Below are 6122 nucleotides of genomic sequence, written 5' to 3'. Positions count from 1 at the left end.
GTTCTGATTTGAATGTTAACCTGATAACTGGTAATTAGGCCATTGATTAATTAAATAATTTAAATTATTAATACAACTATACACAGGTTTTGTCAAGAATATCATTTTTATTTATTTAAACTGAATACCAACCTTTCAATAGCAAACAGTTCAGGTTGTTTTGCAAAGAATTAAGAATATGTACCTAAAATCAAAATTATTCACAGAATACTCAACATAGCTGGAATTAACACAAAACCTTGACAATAAATTTTTTTTTTCAAATTATTGTTATTCATTAATGCATTATAGAAATACAGGAACTATGAACTGCATTTGTGGCTTCATTGTAGCTGTCTTAGACCTGGCAAAAGAGAAGGAAAATTTGTTAGGACAATGTACCACTTAAACCACATTACCAGTATGTGAGATTATCCATACATATATATTTATATGGCAATCTCAAAAAAGTTGCAAAAACTTAGTTGTTGACAAAACATCATCATGATTAAATTCGTCCAACACTTTGGGGCACTTTGAGCAGATTCAAATTCTTGACAGATATGAACTTTTGTCCATTACACATTTTATGTTTATAAAATGTGTAATGGACACATTTTTTAAAGCAGATAATTTTTAATTTATCTTATGCGCTGCTTTAATAGATGCATAATGTCATTACTTATTGTCCGCTGTGTTGAATATCTCAATGGTTTAGGTGTAGTTCGGTGTTGTTTGTTGTTATGAGTGAGTGAATAAAATGTGTCCCTGCAGCACAAAAAGCAGTTTTAAAGTTGCTGGGGTTTATTTTATAGCAATAGACAACAAAACATTGTATGGGGACGAAATTATCGATTTTTCTTTCATGCCAAAAAATCATTAGGATTTTAAGTAAAGATCATGTTCCATGAATATTTTTGTAAATTTCCTACCATAAATGTCAAAACTTAATTTTTGATTAATAAAATGCTTTGGCTTTGGACTTTAAATAGTTTTCGCAATATTTAGATTTTTTTGCACCCTCAGATTCCAGATTTTCAAATGGTTGTATCTCAGACAAATATTGTCCTCCTAACAAACCATACATTAATGGAAAATTAATTCTTAATATTATTGATATAAAAATCTAAATTTAAAAATACCAAATACCCCGTATAACTGGTTTTGTGGTCCAGGGTCACAAATAGTCTTGAATAATTACATTGTCTACTTTTATGGTACATAGTCTCTATTCACTTCAAATCATATAAGAGGTTGTAACAATTACATTCAGATATGGATATGTAAATACTTACCACTGACAGTTTTATCTGGTTTATGTCACTGATCTTCTCAGCCAGGTATTTCCGTACACTTAGGAGGCGCTTATTTCCTCTGAGGTGTGGCCTCTTTTCTTCAGCTTCTGAGACAGACACTCTTGTTTCAAACACACACACACACACACACACACATATAAACAAATTGAAATTCAAGAACTGATGGACTAATCTCAGACTTTAAATCTGACCACTCTCAAGTGGAAATTAATTAGCATGTGTGACCTGTGCTGGCAAAATAAGTCACAATGAGCAATTTTTATTATTATTATTATTATTCTCATTAATAATCCTTCAAAATGATGTATAATTTGTTGAAATCTGACAAAATGAGCAGGTGAGCTACACCAGTTTGAAGTTGAAAGAGTTGGCAAAGTCAATTTTGAGAAAAATCAGGTTAAAGTTTTCTAAAGGTTCCAAAGCAAAATCACAGAGCAACATTGCATCTTTTCCTGCAGTTCTTTTCTTAATAATAATTCACTTTTTATTTTACATCTGAACAAAAGCATTCAAGTAAAAAAAAAAAAAAAAAATAATCCATTGTAAAATCCCTTTATTGTGTTCATTACAAATAAAGTAATTATTAAAACCATAAAAGCAGTTCAATAAAGATCAGTGATTGACTGTCATTCTGTGTATGTTTATCAGGATATATATAATTGTGTATATATATCCTGATAAACATTTGAATGTCGGATTGAAATGAACGCTGTTTTGTTAGTTAATTGTTAGTATAAGTGTTAATTGTTAGTATAAGTGCAGCTAATAATAATAATAATAATAATAAAAAATTAATTAGTATGTTTTTGTGTTTTGCTTTGGTACTGAAATTTTGGTACCGTGACAACACTAATAGTTGGTAAAACTGAAGACCTTGATTAATGTGTTCAGGTGCAATGCAGGTTGGAGCAAAACTCTGCATGTAAGTGGACCTTAAGAGACAATGAGAGATCTCCTGTAATATATATCTGAACATGACACTTCAAAGAGGCAGGATGACTTCTAGATTAATGACTTACAACACTGGTGTCCAGTCCTGGGCTGGAGGACCAATGTTCTGCAGAGTTTCTGGTGATCCTTGATCAGCTGCTCAGATCTGCTTAACTGGGGTTGGAGCTAAACTCTGAAAAAAGAGAAGACAACCAATATTATGATGTTAAAAAGTTAAAAAAAAAATTGATTCAGAAATATGCACAACGTCTGAAAATGCACAGAGATGAGAATAAAGCTATGTGTTTAATAAGAACTTTCAACCCACTGAAAAATAAGAAGCAATATTACAGTAAGTCACAGATGCATTTTTATTTATTCTTATTAATATTGTTTAAATATGTTACAGTTACCTTGTGGTTTATCGATGAAATAGAAAAGATCTATCAGTGATGAATGGCATCATACATGAATCATATGTAATGATATTTAATAAGAGGTCTAACACTGTGTCTACACTGGACGGCACAACAAAATACAACAGAGCCTATTAGAATCAGTAATGCTCTCTACACTGGATGTGGCATGGCACAACACAACAAATCACAGACGGTAAACTGATGCCTGTTTCTATTTATGATGTACTGACAAAGTTCAAATGATTTTCAAGTCACTTTGGTGCGTCCAGTGTAGACACGGTGTGAGAGTGTGTAGCTTGGAGTTAGAGAATTGGAATCTACTTCATTGTGCATTGCATTCTGGGTATACAATACAAATCACCAAAGGAAAAAAATTACTATTTACATTAGTATTTGTAAGAGCTTCTTGCACTTTATTAGAATGGACTAATATTTGAAGGATTATGTGACACTGGAGACTGGAGTAATGATGCTGAAAATTCAGCTTTGATCACTTTTTAAAACATACTGAAATAGAAAATAGTTATAAAATGGTAATTTCACAATATTACTATTTTACTGTATTTTAATCAAATAAATGCAGCAGCAGTGGTGAGCATAAAATATTTATTTTTACAAATCTGACCCTTACATTTTTGAATGGTAGTGTATGTTTGAGGAATTACTTACTTTTCATGGTTCATAATGTCTAAAAATGTTCTTCGACAGGAGATATGACTCTAGAGCACAGCCATCAGCATGGAAGAACCTAGGAACATAAGCATACTGTCACAGAGACAACAATATTCATTATACAATGACAGGTTTATTATAAATAAAAACTATAGCAGAGGTGAAATGCAGAAAAGAAAAATAATAATTGACAGAATATATACAAAAAAAAGACTTAAACATTTTAGTTTTACTAATTTAGTAATGCTCCTACAGCGTGGACATCAAAATAACTAACAAGAAAAAAAAAAAAAAAAAAAAAAAAAAAAAATATATATATCTATATATATATATGTGTGTGTGTGTGTGTGTGTGTGTGTGTTTCTGTGTGTCTCTCTGTGTGTGTGTGTGTGTGTGTGTCTGTGTTTTCATTATCTCCCTTCAGAAATTTTAAAATCAGGAACATCTCCTGTGTCATAGAGGTTTTTTTCTTTTCTGGCACTTCTGAAATAACAGAATAAGTGGTATTTATGTGTTTACTATGAAAGATCAAAACCTGAAGGTTTCAGCCCATTGTAAGTGATGTAACGTAACGTTAACTGTACAGTGCATACTTTTAGGTTAAATTAATTAGCTTACTTCCATTCATCCGTTAAGATATATATATATATACAGAGAGAGAGAGAGAGAGAGAGAGAGAGAGAGAGAGCGCTCATCTACACATAAGATGACATTAAAAGCCCAAACTTAATAAATAAGAGCTCAAGTTTATCGTTACCTCTTGTAGTTAGCCTTACAGTGGAGATGCTAACGGACTTTTTCTGACGACACTAAACCATTTCTATAAAGTAAATATTAAACGGAAGCGTATCATTTACATTAAAATAAAGTGTCAGAAACACTTTAATGTACTATTTGTGTAATTATATAGACGAAACTTACCTAAAAAACAATAGTGAAAACCACATTGAGAGTCAGCGTTCAGCTGCTTGATGGTTGGGCTGCCGCCTCGTTTCCATGGTGGACGTCCTCCGCTCCAAATCCAGTTCAGCGCGCGCGCCCATTACAGCACGGTAGAAGTCACGCAGAATTTCACTGTTATTTCAACATTTATTTTGGCCTAAATTTGGACCAAATCAGATGGACCAAACAAAACCTAATATTAAACATAGATTTTGGGGCTATATTTGAACCAAATCAGACAGACAAAACAAGACCATTGCTGAGTTTAGGGCAAAATTTGGACCAAATCCGACGAAACAAGCAAAGACCAACTTTCAACGTCAATTTTTTGATCTAAAAGAAGGCCATGACGGGCCGAGATTTAGCAAAAAAAAAAAAAAAAAAAAAAAAAACGATGTCCGAATGACGTCTGGTGCTGGGTGGGTACCAGCAGAAGTTTCCAAAGGTGTTCTATTGGTCCTTAACGGTATCCAATAGACAATACATGCCACAAATAAGAGAAAGCAAATTACAAATAGAGACCCATAAGGACCATTACAATGTCCATTAAAACCAACAGAATTCCCATTAGAACCATTAAAACCATTACAAATTCTGTAATGGTTTCTATTGTTTGTGTGTTCATTTATTTTATTGTATTTTTTTTTTCAGCAGTCTAGCCTACCCACTAAGACCATTACAGTTTTCCAAAGAAACCACTTAATTTATTGGAGTCATAATGATTTCTACTGGTGTCCAGTAGATACCACCAGAAGTTTCCAAAGGTGTTCTGTTGGTCCTTAATGGTATCCAATAGACAAATACATGCCACCAATAGAAGAAAGCAAATTACCAATAGAGACCAACAGAGACCATTACAGTGTCCATTAAAACCATTAGAATTCCCATTAGAACCATTAAAACCATTACAAATTCTGTAATGGTTTCTATTGTTTTTTTCAGCAGGGCCGTGGAGGAGGACCCACTGTTGATCTTATATTCCCCTCTCCCAGACAGCAAGCAGTTTCGGCCCAGAACCGGCCCACATCTGGCCCGCAAGAAATCCATGCGGGCCACTCTCTCGCCCAAACTCCCTCCCTCCCCATCTCTCTTTGTGGTCCCTCCCGGTTCTCCATTCGCCAGACGCGGAGCAGAGCCGCATCACCATCATCATCAGCGCTCGCGCTGCCTCGGTCTCTCTGCGCTTGCAGTCAGGACCATTGTGCCCTGCTATCCCACCACCATGAATTCGGATATTAATATGTACTTGGGACGAGAGAAAAGCGGGAATCATGCGAAAGAGAGCCCTGCTGCTGAGGAAAGGCTGCAGTTTCGAAATAACGAGGTGAGTTGATATAAGGGGAAGGGGCTTCTTGTGGGGAGTGGGCATTTTGAGAACACCGCATCATCTGGCAACCGGATGGTGGGGATGGAAATTATCACAGCAGTGTGTATGGCATCTGAGATAGATATGTTTCACTCAAGTGTATGGGTTTGGACGAGCTTTCGGAGGGATTTGGCATGGACCAGCAGCATATTAAAGGGTCTTAAGGCTGTCGCTAGGGATCTCAGAGTTAACAGAGTTAACAAAGCTTTATTGGCATGATTGTCAGTATATATTGCAAAGAATTGAAATAGAATCGAATAGAAAATACAGAATACAGATAATACAGAAAATAAATAGAGTGGGGTAAATAAATGTATGAAAAGAAGGAAATAAAATAAAGGAAAATAGAATATAATGGCATGAATTTATATAATTTATATAACGGCAGTGTATATATATATATACACAAAAATGCACACACACTCAGACACACACACTCACACACACACACACACACACACACACACACACACACACACACACAACACACACATATAT

General features: G+C 34.5%; 1 long non-coding RNA gene across 4 annotated transcripts; it reads right to left on the bottom strand.

Annotated features, from left to right (window-relative positions):
• Window positions 1-262: 262 nt before the first annotated feature.
• On the bottom strand, window positions 263-4305 carry LOC122145043. 4 transcript variants are annotated; one of them, XR_006160053.1, is made up of 6 exons: window positions 4238-4305; window positions 4074-4136; window positions 3314-3409; window positions 2315-2418; window positions 1275-1395; window positions 263-343 (listed from the first exon to the last, which is right to left on the bottom strand). It is a non-coding gene; the product is annotated as an uncharacterized LOC122145043 (long non-coding RNA). The 4 variants fall into 4 exon arrangements; XR_006160052.1 differs by having other exon boundaries at window positions 3314-3392; window positions 4238-4296; XR_006160054.1 differs by lacking the exon at window positions 4074-4136 and having other exon boundaries at window positions 3314-3392; window positions 4238-4302.
• Between the last annotated feature and the right edge of the window lie 1817 nt (window positions 4306-6122).

This window comes from Cyprinus carpio, chromosome A5 (assembly GCF_018340385.1).
Source record: "Cyprinus carpio isolate SPL01 chromosome A5, ASM1834038v1, whole genome shotgun sequence".
Taxonomy (NCBI): domain Eukaryota; kingdom Metazoa; phylum Chordata; class Actinopteri; order Cypriniformes; family Cyprinidae; genus Cyprinus; species Cyprinus carpio.
The sequence above is the reverse complement of the archived record's forward strand: the minus strand, read 5'-3'. Positions and strand labels throughout refer to the sequence as shown.